The 18,013-nt window shown below is 41.0% G+C and overlaps 1 pseudogene; it reads right to left on the bottom strand.

Moving 5' to 3' along the window:
* Window positions 1-738: 738 nt before the first annotated feature.
* LOC138081786 (nucleolar RNA helicase 2 pseudogene) lies at window positions 739-3,086 on the bottom strand (annotated as a pseudogene).
* Window positions 3,087-18,013: the final 14,927 nt, after the last annotated feature.

The raw sequence follows: 18,013 nt of genomic DNA, 5'->3' as shown, positions 1-18,013 counted from the left end.
AAAAAGAAAGAAACAACATCAAACCTGAGGATTCATTAGTATTTAATATATGATAAAAGTAGATTGTTCAATAAATGATTGTGAGAAAATTGGTTACATCTTTGGGAAAAAAATGATATTAAATCTTTACTTTGAAGCATGCTGCTGCTGCTGCTGCTAAGTCACTTCAGTCGTGTCCGACTCTGTGCGACCCCATAGACGGCAGCCCACCAGGCTCCCCTGTCCCTGGGATTCTCCAGGCAAGAACACTGGAGTGGGTTGCCATTTCCTTCTCCAATGCATGAAAGTGAAAAGTGAAAGTGAAGTCACTTAGTTGTGTCCGACTCTCAGCGACCCCACGGACTGCAGCCTTCCAGGCTTCTCCATCCATGGGATTTTCCAGGCAAGAGTACTGGAGTGGGGTGCCATCGCTTTCTCCAACTTTGAAGTATAATTCAAACTAAATTCCAGATAAATTAAGTGTCCAAGATAAAAACAAAAGAACTGGCTAATCAGTCTCTGGAGGGAGAAATCTATTATAAACAAAATGACAAAGGTGAAAAATATTAAAAAGATTTAACAAAGATTCTCAATCTAAACGTTAAAAGCTCTTGTTGATTAAATATACACAAATGTAAAATGAAAGACAAATGATATTTCTGTATGAAAAATACAAAAATACTTTGTATGAAAAATAATGTTCAGTTCCACATTGTTGAACATAGATCTGTTTTTGCCAAATAAATCGTCTACTTCAAATTACTGTCCAAATGCTTTATTACTGTCCAAATTACTGTCCAATTGCTTCTGGCCTTTGTTGTGGAACCTGTTACTTTTGTTGCCACCTCCTGATCTCTGTTCCCTGAAGCTTCTACTTCTTTCCCACTGTCCCCTGACACCTTGGTTTCCCTCACGCTATCCCCTGAAGCCTTGATTGCCTTCCTGCTGTCCTCGGAAGCTGTGATATCCTTCCCATGGACCTGCTAGCTCTGGTTGCTCTGTGGCCACAGAAAGCTGCCAGCTCTGTGAATCATGCCACTTTTCCCGTACTTCTGTTACTGATGCAGTAGGGATATCAAAGCAAACACCCTGCTTTCCTTTAAGACCATTCCCTTCAAATAGGAATCAATATCCTAACCCAGCTGCTGTTTAAGTTCTTTCCAAACATAACTAATGTTTGGCATTTCAATTGAGCACCACAAGATCATGGTCAAAAAGCCTGCTTCTGAGTTGATCAAGGAGTGCTGGTCTACCGACGTGGCATCGGAAAAGTGGGCCAGGGCTGCTGCCAGAATCAGCTTCTCAGCTGACCGCTTGAAGTGACCGATCAGAGTGGGAGGCACAGAGGCCAAGAGCCTGATGGCATCTTTGCTAGAAGCTTTTATTATTTCTGTTGCAAAAGGAACACCTATTCATTTAAATTTAATTCCCACTTTTTGCTCCACTTGGGCTAACTGGTATTCCTCTTTGTGCTGGTAAAAGCAGATGCAAACCCTGGTCCTCCCAGCTCTCTTGTTCGCCCAGAACCATGAACGTAGGATTCAACATCCTTTGGTGGAGAGCTCTGAACAACCAGGTCAACCTCAGGGATGTCTAACCCATGTGCAGCAACATTGGCTGTAACCAAAACTCCAAAATCACCATTTCAAAAACCTTTCAGGGTGATTTCCCTTTGCTTCTATGGAATGTCTCTGTGGAATGACTGGACTGACTCCAGTACTTTGGCCACCTCATGCGAAGAGTTGACTCATTGGAAAAGACTCTGATGCTGGGAAGGATTGGGGGCAGGAAGAGAAGGGGATGACAGAGGATGAGATGGCTGGAAGGCATCATCTGGGAGTTGGTGATGGATAGGGAGGCCTGGCGTGCTGAGATTCATGGGGTTGCAAAGAGTCGGACACAACTCAGGGACTGCACTGAACTGAATGACTGGGCATCCTGTGTTACAACCACATTCTGTGACAACTCCTGGGCTTCTTTCTTCATTTCACAAAATATGATAGTGCGTCCTTGAAAACCACTGTATACTCAGATCGCATCTCCAATGACTGCCACCCTCTGAGTCCAGTGGCACTTGATAGCCAAATGCTCTACAGTTATTGCAGGTTTCTGCATCTTTTTACCAATCAGATCCACTTGTTCATATGTAGATTTCATGTATTTCTTAGCAACATTATACACCCAATAGGGGCAAGTTGCAGAAAAAAGCAAAGTTTGGGGATTGTCTTCTGAATCTTTCTTGTATGCCACACATAAAATCTCTTCCAGTTGATCAGCAAAGCCCATATCCAACATCTGGTCATCTTCATCCGGGACAACATGCTCAAGTCTGGTGAGATCTAGCTTGCCATTCTGCAGATGGTCTTTGATACAACCTGGTGTCCCAACCAGGATATCGATCCCATTCTGTGTGCATTCAACTTGTCCTCCATAGGGAGTTTCACCATAAAAACAAGCCACTGCCAGCTTATTTGTGATGTCACTGAAGTCTCTACTTATCCTTTGTGGGTGCAAGAACCACTACCTCAGGGGCACTGCCTCTCTTCTGGTCTTGCAGTTCTCCAAGAAGTTTCTCAACCAAAGGGATAGCAAAGGAGAATGTCTTTCCAGTTCCTGTCCACTCCTGTGCAATCAAATCCTTCCCCCTATAGACATGGTGAAACATCTTTGCTTGTATAGGAAACAGGAAGGTCAACCCACAGGCTTTGAGAACTGTAGTAGTTTCTTCAGATATGGGAAAATTAGAGAAAGCTCTTTCTTTTTGCTCCACAGTCATTTCCTGCTCTACTCACTGTTTTCTTAACTGGCAGCTTCCTTGGAGTTGGAGTCAGGTCCAGAATCAGGGAATCCATTCCTGAAGTTGGGGCTTTTCTCTCGAATTTCGCCATTTATTTCTTATGGACCAACAAACTTAATACACACTTATTTCACCCAGCAATTTCACTTCTGGGTATACAAGGGAAGGAAATAATGTTTCTACAAAGATAATTATCACATCATAGTTTAAAATAGTGAGAAATTAGAAATAATCTAAATACCTGAAAGGAGGGAATTGGTTATATCAATTATTGCGCATTACCTACACTATCTGCATAATGTATCTGCATAACGCGTTCTCTGCATTATTGTCTATACCATCTATAGACTAAGACACTTTCATTAACAATCATTCTGCAGATGAATACTTGCTGACATGAAAAAATACTCAACCTACCTCTAAAGATAAAATTATACGTGAGGTATGACAGTATTGGGCTTCTCAAAGGAAGTCAACCCTGAATATTTATTGGAAGGACTGATGCTGGAGCTGAAGCTTTGGCGCCTGATGTGAAAAGCATCTTTTCATTGGAAAAGATGCTAAGGCTGAGAAAGACTGAGGGCAGGAGGAGAAAGGGATGACAGAAGATGAGATGGTTGGATGGCCTAACTCAATTGACACGAGTCTGAGCAAACTCAGGGAGACAGTGAAGGACAGGGAAGCCTGGAGTGCTGCAGTCCATGGGGTTGCAAAGAGTTGGACTTGACTGAGTGACTGGAGAGCCAAGGTGGCTCAGTGGGTAAAGAATCTGCCGGCGATGCAGGAAACACAGGAGATGCGGGTTGTGATCCCTGGGTGAGGAAGAATCCCTGGAGGAAGGCACGGTAACCCACTCTGGTATTCTTGGCCTGGAGAATCTCGTGGACAGAGGTGCTGGTGGGCTACAGTCACAGAGCTGCACAGAGTCGGACACAACTGGAGCGACTGAACATCATGTAGCGCATGACAGTGTTAGCTGCACCCTTCTGTACGTTTTGAAACATGCACAACAAAAAGTTTTCTCTGAGAGTAAAAATATGGCTTTCTTTTTCCTTCTTTTGCTATTATTTTCTAAAATTCTGTCTACACTGGGCATAGATAGAACACATACCAGAAAGAAAAGATCATTTTTTGATAATAATTTAAAAAGAACAGGGACTTCTCTGATGGTCCAGTGGTTAAAACACCACATTTCCACTGCAGGGGGCACAGGTTTGATCCCTGCTCAGGGAATTAAGATTCCCACATACAGTGCAGCCAAAAAGAAAAGAAGATGAAAGAAAATTTTTTCTTGAACTGAATAAAAATGAAAATACAATATATCAACTTTAAAAAATTATAGAAAAAAGAAAGTAACCCACATCCAGGCCTATGAACCAGTAGTCAGAAGTGCACTAGTGCTCCCATAATTATTCTGTATTCTAAATTGTAAACAGCTTTGAAATCAAAGTTCAGTCCTTGAGCTGACTACAGTGCCCTGCTCTGGCCTCTGAGCTTTGTTACCTGTGGCCCCTTTCAAGGAGGGTGTGGGCAACTCTCCCATGTGCCAGGCACCAAGCGCTGGGCTAGAAGGAGAGCATAGGTCTTCAGCAATCAAGGAAAGGAGGTGCCTGAAGACACACACAGTAATGATAGATGGCACACCTTCAGTTTTTATATGTTAGAAGTTGCACGTGTGAATCGTATGCCTGCCGTGCTATTTATAGGTGTTCTAACCAGAACCTCCCATATTGCAGCAACTGAGGAATCACTAAGTTAATTAATAGAAGTTGCACAGCCGGCTACAAGAAAGATGCCAAAGGAGAAACCAAATCAACAAAGAGGTGTTTTTTCCTTGTAAGGAAACTGTGCTCCTCAAATTCAAAATATACACCAACTTAAAGATGTCTAAGGCAAGAAAGCAGGAAAACATTCCATTCTTTCCCTCCCCTTTGGAAGTGTGTTTTCAGGCTTTCCTAATAGATATGATTTTTCATGAGTAACTTCATCTGATAGACAATGAGCATATTCTTCTTTGCTGGTTAGGGTCAGGAGGTTGTAACTTTTTATTGTATCATCTTGTTGGAAAGGACTCTCTGAAGCCACTTGCAACCATACGTTGCTGTAAGACCTTGAGTTGTGGGGCACAGGAGAACAATGGACAAAGAATAAACACAGGATGCGTTCTTCACTCTGCATTGTTTAGTGTTCAAAGAACACAGTGGGTAATGGCTGCTGGTGCCACAGTGACAGGCATTCACACGTGTGCTGTGCCCTCTTTTCAGGTCTGTGAGAAACAGGCAACCAAAGGAAGTCTAGACCTGGGTACCTTCTCTTTGCTCAATTTTAAGGAGAGCTGAAACTGAGTCCTGTGGAGTGTTATATGAAACTCTTGATATCAGGGTTAAAACTTTCCAGCATGCATGGTGAAAAAAATTATAGTCACAATAACAACTTCAATGTGTTGAATGTGGCAGCATATTTTTTTTAAAAAAAAGATCTGAGGTTTGGGATTAGACTTAGTTCAAATCCTTGTTTGTTTCTTATTAGAGGTGTAGCCTTCACCTCAGTGAATTTCAAGCTCTTTGCTAAAAAATTGGAGTAAAATCACATATCAAAAAATTCATAAGGTGCATAGAGCTTTATGCTGCATTTTCAAACACACTCTCTCATTTGATCTTTGCAATTATCCCCAAAAGATGCTATTAACTCTAATTTATAGTTGAGAAACCTGAGGCTCAGAAACTGAAATGTTAGCAGCTTGTACAACTCAATAACAACACAACAAAAAACCCAACCAAAAAATGGGCAGAAGACCTAAATAGATATTTCTCCAAAGAAGACATACAGATGGCAAACAGACCCATGAAAAGGTGCTCAACATCACTGATTATTAGAGAAACACAAGTCAAAACTACAATGAGATACCACCTCACACCAGTCAGAATGGTCGTCATCAAAACGTCTGCAAATAACAAATACTAGAGAGGGTGTAAAGTAAAGCAAATCCTCCTGCATTGTTGGTAAGAGTATAAATTGGCACAGCCACTGTGAACAGTATGGAGGTTCCTTAAAACAAAAACTAAACTAAAAATAGAACTACCATATGATCCAACAAATGGAAGGGAAAAAAGTGGAAGCAGGGACAGATTTTATTTTGGGGGGTCCAAAATCATTGCAGACAGTGACCACACCCATGAAATTAAAGATGCTTGCTCCTTGGAAGTAAAGCTATGGCAAACCTAGACAGGGTATTAAAAAGCAGAGACATCATTTTACCGACAAAGGTCTGCATAGTCAAACCTGTCATTTTTTCCAGCAGTTATGTACAGATGTGAGAGCTGGACCATAAAGAAAGTTGAGCAGTGAAGAATTGATGCTTCTGAACTGTGGTGCTGGAGAAGACTCTTGAGAATCCCCTAGACTGCAAGGAGATCAAACCAGTCAGTCCTAAAGGAAATCAATCCAGATTTCTGGAAATATTCATCAGAAGGACTGGCACTGAAGCTGAAGTTCCAATACATTGTCCACCTGATGTGAAGAGTTAACTCTTTGGAAAAGACCCCAGTGCTGGGAAAGACTGAGGGCAGGAGGAGAAGTGGGCAACAGAGGATGAGATGGTTGAATGGCATCACTGATTCAATGGACAAGAGTTTGAGCAAACTCTGGGAGATAGGGAAGGACAGGAAAGCCTGGTGTGCTGCAGTCCATGGGGTCACAAAGAGTAGGACACAACTGAGCGACTGAACAACAACGTGATCCAGCAATCCCACTCCTAGGCACGTATCTTGAGAAAACTATACTTCAAAAAGAACATGCACCCCTTCATAGCAGCACTATTTACAGTAGCCAAGACATGGAAACAACCTAAATGTCTATCTGTAGACGAATGGATAAAGAAGATGTGGTGCATATACACAATGGAATACTGCTCAACCATAAAAAGAGTGAATGAAATAATGCCATATGCAGCAACATGTATGGATGCAGAGATTATCACACTAAGTAAGAAAAAGAAAGACAAATATAGATCACTTATATATGTAATCTAAAATACGACACAAATGAACTCATCTACAAAACCAGAAACAGACTCTCAGACAGAGAACAGACTTGTGGTTGCCAAGGGGATGAGGGGTGGAGGAGGGACGGAGTGGGAGTTTGGGATTAGTAGATGCAAACTGGGGCTTCCCTGGTAGCTCAGATGGTAAAGCATCTGTCTGCAGTGCAGGAGACCCGGGTTTGATCCCTGGGTTGGGAAGATCCCTGGAGAGGGAAATGGCAGCCCACTCCAGTAATCTTGCCTAGAAAACCCCTTGGACAGCGGAGCCTGGTAGGCTACTGTCCATGGGGTTGCAAAGAGTCAGACACGACTGAGCGACTTCTCTTTACTAGTATATATAGAATGAATAACCGATAGGTTCCTACTGTAGAGTACAGGTACCAATATTCAATATCCTATAATAAACCATAATGGAAAAGAACATATAATATATATGCATTATATAAACAACGGAATCACCTTGCTGTACAGCAGAAATTAATACAACACTGTAAATCAACTATACTTCAATAAAATAAAAAAATTTTTTAAGGGAAATTGAAATGTCTTGTTTTAAATCACACAGGATAAGGACATGTATCTTCTGACTCATTGCCCTATGCTCTTTCCACAAAACAGGCAAAATCTATTCTAACCAACTAAGCAATAAGGAAAATGAGTTGAAAGAAAGAGGAGCTACCTGGCCTTAGATATGGCTTCTCTCTGCTTAACCCCAGAAGCCAGTGAGCTGGAGCTCAGCTGAGAAAGCAGCACGTGGCTATGAAGGTGGCCCTCTGCTTACAGAAGTGAACTCAAATCTAAATTGGCCTAGTCAATTAGGAAAATTTGATTCTACCTACAGGAAGAGGATTTTACACATTAGCACTCCTAAAATTGTATGAGTAGAAAATGGTCTCGATTAACTTGTATTGCAAAAACTGATTATAACCTAAAACCAAGGTTTCCACCTAAAAGCTGCCATAAAAGCTCAACAAAATAAGAGCTAATTCCACAAAGCTAACTTTGCCTTTTGCACTCATGGGTAGTTTCATGACTCTAGTCTGGATCATTAGCTCACTTTATTACCTGTGGGGTCTTTCAGTATCCATTGGGTCCTCTCTCTGCCAAATTCTGTGTGGTACCATAACTCAGGAGCTTTGAGAAACATGAAATTTATGGTCTGGGATTTTTCTAGTTGTATAATGCAATGCTCTTAACTTCATTAAAAAAAAACTGATTCAAAATGTGAGATCACATTAATGATTAATTCTTCATAGGGTCAAAGTCCATACCTATGGTCTAAAATGTCCCTTCTAGATACAATTCTCTTGATAGTATAATTAAAAGCTTAAACTCTAAAGTAAGAGAGGACTGGGTTCTAAACTCAGTTCTAGCTGTGGGATCTCAGAGGAATTATTTACATATCCTCAGTTTCCTGATCTGTAAAATGATGACAAGGATTGTATTTACCTTATAGAATCATTTGGAGGCATTTGAATGAAATAATGTTTGCAATATGCTTAGTAACTCCTGGAAAACAGTCATCATTCAAGAACCTTACTGCTATCATTATTCATCAATATTTATTCCCTGATGTCTCAGTGGTAAAAAAAATAATCTGCCTGCCAATGCAAGAGATGTGGGTTCAAACCAGGGTCAGAAAGATCCTCCAGAGAACAACCCATTCCAGTATTCTTACCTGGGATATCCCATGGACAGAGGAGCCTGGAGGGCTAGGGTCCATGGGGTCTCAAAGAGTTGGACATGACTTGGCAACTAAACAATAAACAATATCTGGCAAATACTGCAGCAGCAGAATGTGGTTCTATTCAGGAGGCCAAGGTGACCAATGCCTGGTGCATAGCAATTGCTGAAGCAGCAATTAGCTTCTGATAGTAGTAAAACAAGTCAAGGGGGGGGTCACTACTTAGACTCCAACTCTAAGATGCCACCTAGAAAAGTCACCTGATCAGGAGCAATATCCTGAAATTATAAAAAGTATCAACAATTGAATTTCAAAAAGGCAACAAACCAAAAGAAAATTCGCAGAAAGAAATACAAATATTGAGAAAAAGAATACATAAAGATGATTTGAAAACAAGATTCCTATGCTTTATACTTTCAGTAGACATATATTACTATAATAATTACTATTTTTGTGTTACAAAAATCTCCATAGAACTAAGGTTTAAAATATCTATAAATGAAGCATGCAGTCTCCTCCTCTGCATTTCCCCAGTTACAAGCACATGTTGGAATTCCGTCATGATTTGGCTGCAAAGAAGAAGCCTATTGTGGTCATCTCAAACAGTAAGGCTTGGCAGAGCATTCTGTAGGTAAAGAGAACATTAAATCATCATTGTTAAACAAGGAAGAAAAAGAAAAGAAGGTTTGAATTTCAAGAACGGGATTATAAATTAAATCAGACTCAGAACAGGTTTGAGGCGGTGTTTCTTTCACATCTCTCGGTCCTCTTTGTCTTCCAATAATTCTTTTATGATGGGCTCCCTTTCTAGGAAGTTACCTGATTCAGAATCCTGGACCTTAGTCTTTCCCTTGTATTTTTAGGTCAAATCACCAAGTCCTGGGTCCTATCTCTTAAACAAATCTGTAACTTACTGTCCTCCTTTTCAAAGCCACCACGACTACCTTCACTGAGGTCCATGGATTCTGGGATAACTTCCTGTTCAGTCTCCAAGCATCTGAGTCAAAACATACTGGATTTTTATTCCAAAAGATATCACTGACATGTATTTCATGATTCCCTGACTTATACTTTATGCTTTCATCATATTTATGTTATTTAACATCATTTTTTCATGAGTTCTTTTTAAAGATGACTACTATAATCAGGGGAAAATGATGTTTTAAATCTGATAAATCAAGGTTAATCTGTAAAAGCATATCAAAGTCATCAAACCAGGAATGAGTTTGACATTATTAAATATACTGTATCTCTATTATAAGAGTACTGAAAGAATTGACAAAAATTTAATTGAGGATTTTCTGTACAGTTTGGAGTAAAAACTAAAGGATCATGTAGGCTCTCCCCCACAAGTAGGTGGACCATGTTTCCTGAGTGGTTGAGGAAAATTCTATTTCATGACTGTTGTCCTAGAATAATCATTATTTATCCAGCTTGGGGAATAAATTTTATCATCACTGTATCTAGAATGGATATATCATACAGTATGTTTTCCCCTTTTTTCCTTGTAAAAGGATTCCCTTACTTGGGAAGCACCCATTATATGGGATTCCAGGAAGGTTGAACCCCACACGGCAACTCTCCCAACGTTTATTCTCCATAAGTAGACACATGCTTCCAGCATGGCTGGTCGGAATAACCCCTATCTTGGACCACAGTTTAGGAATAAGCATATAAATCAAGCTATCCAGCAGAGTCCTTTCTGAAACAGTTTTACAGGCACTGTCTGGGACAATTCTGTTTTATCTGGGTTTGTTCAAGTGGTTGGATATTAGCTTTGGGGTTCCAGGGACTTCTTAGCCTGCCAGGTAGAGAAAGATTGTCTCAAAGTGAGAATGCCACAATGACATCACTGACTATGCCTCAAGCCAGCCACTTACCAGTCTCCCCAGTTCAATAAGATGTGACATTTTGGGGCTTCCTTGGTGGTCTGAAGGTGAAGGTGAAGGTGAAGTCACTCAGTCGTGTCCGACTCTTTGCGACCCCGTGCACTGTAACCTACTAGGCTTCTCTGTCCATGGGATTCTCCAGGCAAGAATACTGGAGTGGGTTGCCATTTCCTTCTCCAGGGGATTTTCCCAACCCAGGGATTGAACCCGGGTCTCCCGCATTGGAGGCAGACGCTTTAACCTCTGAGCCACCAGGGAAGTGGTTAAGAATTCACCTGCCAATACAGGGGACACAGGTTCAATTCCTGGTCCGGGGATATCTCACCCACCCTGGGGCAATTAAGCCCGTGCACTACTGAGCCAGGGCTCTAGAGTCCCTGAGCTGCAACTACTGAGCCCACACGCCACAGCTACTGAAGTCCAAGTGCCTAGAGGCTGTGCTCTGCACCAAGAGAAGCCACCACAGTGAGAAGTCTGGGAACCACAACAAAGAGTAGCCCCCACTCACCACAACTAGAGGAACGCCACGTGCAGCAACGAAGACCTAGCACAGCCAAAAACTAATAAATCAATCAATCTTTAAAATGAGATGCGACTTTTTAATAATCAGTTTAAATGGTTCTAATTAATAGAACTATTAATTAGCCCAGCTCTCCTTCCAGTGTATAACATGAACCCCCTAATGAAATTGAACATCATATGAAATCCCATAAAGGCAGAGATTTCCATTCTTGAGATTTCTCTAATGGAAAAGAGAACACATATTAGTTAAAGCACTTAATGATACTTATTAACTAAATGTAAATCATTGTTACAGTTATAACCACAAGGGAGTCACCAGCATATTTGAGGTGCAACTCTTGCAAACTACAAGGGAAGTCTCAGAGGAAGAGCAGTATGTTCGTTGCATCTTAATGACTCTTTCTGAGATAAGAACCGGCTGGAAGCACACGACTCCTGGTTACATGTGGCTGATCTGCCAGATGCTGTCTAATTTGCACCTTCTTTCTGACCCCACCCCTCAGTCTCCACAGATTCAGGAGCTGGCATGAAAAGAGGTTCTGCAAAGAGGTGAGATGGCTATTTTTGCACATCACTCAGTAAATTTTAAGAGCTGAAAATGTAATTAATTTTAGGCTACCTCAAAATATCCCTGAGTCAAAACACCTGCATCAAAGAAGCAACTTCAAAGTGCCAGGTATCGACAGCCGCTTTCTGTTGGGTCTTGCCCCCTTAATTCAGTTTCCATCCAGACTCTCGAGGGAATTTTATAAGATGAAAACCTGATCTAATCATGACCTTATTTAAAGTCCCTCTGGCTCCTGTTTTCCTTTCTCCCACCCCATCCCCACGTGGGTTCCCAGCTCCAGTTACGTCAAACTTTACGCAGTTCCCCGAATCCCCACGTGACTCATGACCCCATGCCTCTACAAACCCTCCCCTGCCTGATGAACTCTTCATCTTGGGTCATCTCCTCTGAGAAAGACTCCTGGGTTTCTCCAGACAAGGCTAGTTGAGTGCTTCCTGCTCTTGGCTCCCTCAGCATTCTCTGCTGATTCTCTAATATAACACTTACTCCTTCAGAGGTCTTACTTGTCTCCTATTTGTCTCTCCTGCTAGGCTGTGGATTCTTCAAGGGCAGAGGATATGTCTTCTTTATCTTTGTCGCCTTTGAACTTGGCATAGTACATCGCATGGCAGTTGTTCAAGAAATGTTTGTTGAATGAGTAAATTAGTAAATGCATGTATCAATGAATAAATGGGTAACAAATTGAGCATAAGAAACCAACCATAATAGGATGATTACACTGAATGTCTCTCGCAGCTACACAATTTTTAATTTGTTCATGTGAAATTTGAAGTTGTTAGTTTCCTGCCTGCCCCACAGGGGAAAGGAACATTTGTGCTGATGTTTAGGGTTTGAGAATAAAATTCTGTTCATCATTCATTAGCTGGACTTCAAGGGCATGATAGTTCATCTGCCAGAAGTTTAAGGGCTCCACCTGATTTAGAAGTTTCCTGGATATTAAATTGGATAATACAAGAGATAATACATGTAAAGAACAGTGTATGGCACAAGCAGGCATTAAAAGTACTAATACTAATACTATTGTTATTGTCATCACCAGCATCAGGAACAGCAGCAGCCTTAAGGAATCGAGCTGTTGCTTATAGCAGCAGAGCCCAGAGGTTAGAAAGCACAGGGTTTGGAGTCAACCGCCTGGGTTTATATCCTGCTTCCACCACCTACTTGACAACTGGCCTTTAAAAAGTAATCACTGAAGGATAAGGGGAGGGGATTGTTAGGGCGTTTGAGATGGATATGTACGCATGGCTATGTTTAAGACAGTAACATGGAAACATACATTACCATATGTAAAATAGATAGCCAATGGGAATTTACTGTATGACTCATGGAGGTCAAACCAGGGCTCCATAACAACCATGAGGGGCGGGAGGGAGGCTCAAGTGGGAGGGGACATGGGTAAACCTATGGCTGCTTCATGTGGGTGTTTAGTAGAAGCCAATGCAATACTATGAAGCAATTATTCTTCAATTAAAATAAATACATAAATAAAATAAAAATAAATAAATAAAATGGATAACCAGCAAGGACCTACCGTATAGCACATGGAACTCTGCTCAATGTTATGCTGCAGTCTGGAGGGGAGGGGAGTTTCAGGGGAAATGGATCCATGTATAATTATGGCTCAGTGCCTCTCCTGCTCACTGAAACTATCACCACATTGTTAATGGGCTATTCAGTTCAGTTCAGTTCAGTTCAGTCGCTCAGTTGTGTCCGACTCTTTGTGACCCCATGAATCGCAGCACGCCAGGCCTCCCTGTCCATCACCAACTCCCAGAGTTCACTCAGACTCACGTCCATCAAGTCCGTGATGCCATCCAGCCACCTCATCCTCTGTCGTCCCCTTCTCCTCCTGCCCCCAATCCCTCCCAGCATCAGATTCTTTTCCAATGAGTCAACTCTTCGCATGAGGTGGCCAAAGTACTGGAGTTTCAGCTTTAGCATCATTCCTTCCAAAGAACACCCAGGACTGATCTCCTTTAGAAATGGACTGGTTGGATCTCCTTGCAGTCCAAGGGACTCTCAAGAGTCTTCTCCAACACCACACTTCAAAAGCATCAGTTCTTCGGTGCTCAGCTTTCTTCACCATCCAATTCTCACATCCATACACGACCACTGGAAAAACCATAGCCTTGACTAGACAGACCTTTGTTGGCAAAGTAATGTCTCTGCTTTTGAATATGCTATCTAGGTTGGTCATAACTTTTCTTCCAAGGAGTAAGTGTCTTTTAATTTCATGGCTGGAGTCACCATCTGCAGTGATTTTGGAGCCCAAAAAATTAAAGTCTGACACTGTTTCCACTGTTTCCCCATCTATTTCCCATGTAGTGATGGGACCAGACACCAATACAAAATTAACAGTTTGAAATAAAAAACCGTAATCACATATCTGTTCTGTGCCAAGGGGACAGGGGGGAAAGGATGGGCTGGGAGTTTGGGCTTAGCAGACGCAAACTATTATATATAAAATTGATAAACAACAAGGTCCTACTGAACAGCACAGGGAACTATATTCGATATCCTATGATAAACAGGGAGTGGAAAAGAAACTGACTCACTTTGCTGTACAACAGAAATTAACCCAACTTTGTAAATCAACTATTCTTCAATAAAATACATTTTTAAAAAATATAAAAGTTAAAGATATCTTAATGATTTCTGAATCTGAGTTGCCTAATCTATAAAATGAAGATGCATGCATTTAACAAGCATTGATAGATTGATTTTTCTGTGCCAAGAATTTTTCTAGGTGCCTGGGATCCACAGCAAATAACATGAATACCCCTGATCACATGAGGTTTACACTCTCAAAATAAAATCTATCAGAATAAATGAAATGTATCATAAATTAAATTTTTATGGTGATAAGTACCATGACTGAAAGAAAAGCCAGGATGTGGATGGGGAGTGTGACAGGATTGCATTTTAAACAGAGTAGCCACAAAAGGGGACATTTGTGTAAATCTGAAAGTGGAAAGAGGGCAAGAACAGGGCTAAGGTGGGAGTGTGGGCGCAGCAAGGAGGCGAGCATGACCAAGTCAGGAGTCGGGGTGGAAAGTACTAGCGTGAAGTCAGACATCAGGGATGGACCTCGGAGGCCTGTTGGAAGAACGTTGACTTTTCTCTGAATGGAATCCCATTGGAGGGTTTTGAGCAAAGGTGTGACTTGACTTCTAGGGTTACACGGACAACTGTTCTGAAAATGAGAAGGGTAGAAGCTAGGAGGCTATGGTAATAATTCAGAGTAGATTACCTGTAATTGTGATATTTTCCTTCCATCTCACAGAAAATGGTTACAATTATTTACTATATCAGAAGGGCAGCTTGTAGGAAATTATTGTACACCAGTATGCAAACCTGTGATGCCTCTGATGTGAGTGGCAAGTCTTTACTTGTGCGGTATGCAACCTGCAGAAACACATGTGTTGAGGGAGAGAGAAAGAATATTAAAGATGACTGCAAGTTTTCTGTTTGAGCAACGGGAAGGATAATTTTTCCACGAATTAAGAATAGTAAGTGGTGACTCAGTGGTAAAGAATCTTCCTGTCGATGCAGGAGACATGGGTTCAATCCCTGGGTCAGGAAAGTCCCCTGGAGAAGGAAATGGCAGCCCACTCCAGTATTCTTGCCTGGGAAATCCTGTGGACAGAGGAGCCTGGTGGGCTACAGTCCATGAGATCACAAAAGAGCCGGGCATGACTCAGCGACTAACAACAATGAGGAAAATTTGTGGTGGCGGAGGCAGGAGATTCATTTTGAGCATGTTGAATTTTAGAAGTGTGGTGCTGAGGATAATAATGGAACTTGTCTCTCAGGATTATTGTGAAGATTAGTTGGTATGTGTAAGCGTCAAAAGCTATCAGTAGTTGTTCAATAAGTGCTAAATCTTGGACTTCCCTGGTGGCCCAGTAGTTTAAAATCCACTTGCCAAGGTGGAGGACCCGGGTTTGATCCCCGGTATTCCATACGCCGCTACAACTACGAAGCCCACGCACCTCGAGCCTGTGCTCCAAAGACCAACCAGCGTACAGAGAAGCCTGCACACTGCAGTGAGGAGCGGCCCTGCTTGCCACAACTAGAGTAAACCCACGCCCAGCAGCAAAGATTCAGTGTAGCCAAAGGTGACATGAATTACTATACATCAATAAATGCTGGATTCTGTCACTGTCAGGTAACGTGAATTTTCGATGTACACATTTAAATTTAGACTGTAAAAAAATACAAATAAATTTAAACTGTACATATATATATACACACACAATATAAGATCATAGATGCATATATGTAGTCATAGGATCATATTCTAAGTGGTTAGCATTCCAGGCTCACTATTCCAAAACATAATTCTAAAACTACAATCCAGACTGATCTTCTACCATCAAATTAAAAATAATGAACACACATAATATACACACATATCTGTCTGCCTTCTATCTTTGATAAAACATGTGAGTGTGTATGTTTGGAGCAGGGGTGGCATTTGCTTTGCAAAGTCCTCTCTCCTCTTCCCCTGCTGCACATATGGGCTCTTTGTCCTGACCAAGTAATAATATACAAACAAGCATGAAGCCACTGAAGAATAAAATTGATTATCCTTCAGAATTCCTTTTCTGTCTCTCATCAGACCTGACAAAACAGGAATGCTCAAATCTAGGTTGTAAAAATGAAATTACATTTTGGTTTTTATTACCTGTGATACCACTGAAGCAGAATATTTTGATGTGACTGTTTAAAAATTCCCCTGTCAGCATGTAACAACACATCTGTTACAATCAACTTTGGCAGGTTTCTCTCCCACTGACTCTTATTCTCTGGACCAGGCTAAGCTACACTAAGAAGACGGGTTTTGGTAAAGTTAAGTATTTTGAAAAATACTCTCTTTTGAAAAAGCAACAACAGCAAAACTCTGTAGAATTCAGTGGTGGCAATGTGGGGAGAGAAAGAAGTCAGATGCTAAATGATCTAACCCAAAGACATTTTAGTATCAAATTGTGCTGGTCACGGCTTAGGATTTACACAAAGCATGTGCTTAGCAGGCATTTTCATCCCTCTCTAAGCTTCCACCAGGTTTTCTGTTTTGTACAATAGTACCTTTTAAAGTTACTGAATAGTTAATATTTCAATGTACACTTACATATGCATATAGAAATATCCAGTTGGGGGATACTTTTTGTTTCATATAAACATGTCATGTATTTTGGTCAACTTATTTAAAATTTTTATAATGATATGTTCATATATGAGAATAAATGCTTATATATATATATATATAGTATAAAAAATAAAGGAATGAATACTTGGGGTGCTCAACTTAAGAAAGTTAAAACAAAAGCCCTCAATGTGCCCAGATCACGCCTTTATGGTCAAACTGCCTTTCTCTTCTGAAAGATAATTATGTTTCTACTCTCCTAAAACTGGCACTATTTGTTCCCTTACTTACCTTTAGTTTTCTTACGTATGTAAGTATCTATTCATTATTTATAGATGATAAAGTTTGAAAGTTTTTGACCTTTATATATAGGTAATTGTGCTGTAGTTATTTTTCTGGGACATGCTTTTTCCATCAGTGTCACTTTTATAAGATAAATCCACATTGCAATTTGTAGCCACTGTTCAATCATCTTTCTACTGTATAGTATTTCATTGTATGAATGGATACAAAAATATTTTTTCTTTTTCTCCATTCACTGGACATTTTGGTGATGTGCAATCTTTTATAAACAGTGCTGCTATGAATATTTTTCTCTCCCAGTGCCCACGTCCAGAAGTTTCTTGGACATATACCGAGGGTGGGCATATATCAAGAATATATACCACAGGTGGAATGAACATGTAATGTTTGTCAAGTGTTCTCATAGGTGTAGCAAAATGTCAAGCTCTGATAATGTCAAGGTGTGAAGCAAGCACAACTCTTTTAGTCCTGGCAGAGTATAAGATGGTATGTTTGCATGCTAATTGGTTTCAGTGTGTCTGACTCTTTGTGACCCCATGGACTGTTGTCTGCCAGGCTCCTCTGTCCATGGGATCCAAGCAAGCATACTGGGTGGGTTGCCATGCTCTTTTCCAGGGGATCTTCCTGTTCCAGGGATCAAACCTGTATGCATTGCCAGGCGGGTTCTTTACCACTAGCACCACCTGTTTAAGTGATATAAGATGGCATAACTATTCTAAATGGCCGAGGTTTGGTGGAAATGAACACTCTGATTCATAAATCTCATGCAAATAGTATTTTACTGCCACAAACTGAAAGGACTATTGTAATAAGACATCTCAAAGTACGTGAAGCTAGGGCTGTTCAGTGAGCATTCTGTTAGAACCCTTCTACTCCCTGCTATTTAGGCTGAGGGCAACGACCATTGGCTTGTCCACGGTAAGGTCTCTGAGGATGTGAGAACTTCTTAGTTAAGAAAAACTTCTTTTAGCGAGCCCAGTCACCTAGATCTAACATCCGGGTTCCAGGTCCTACTTCTCACTACACTCTCAGTATCTTCTTGTCACTCTCCTATATAATTGCAGTACTATTTTGACAGTGATC

This window comes from Capricornis sumatraensis, chromosome 7, assembly GCF_032405125.1.
Source record: "Capricornis sumatraensis isolate serow.1 chromosome 7, serow.2, whole genome shotgun sequence".
NCBI classification, from domain to species: domain Eukaryota; kingdom Metazoa; phylum Chordata; class Mammalia; order Artiodactyla; family Bovidae; genus Capricornis; species Capricornis sumatraensis.
Note: the sequence above shows the minus strand (reverse complement) of the source record. Positions and strands in the feature narration are given on the sequence as shown.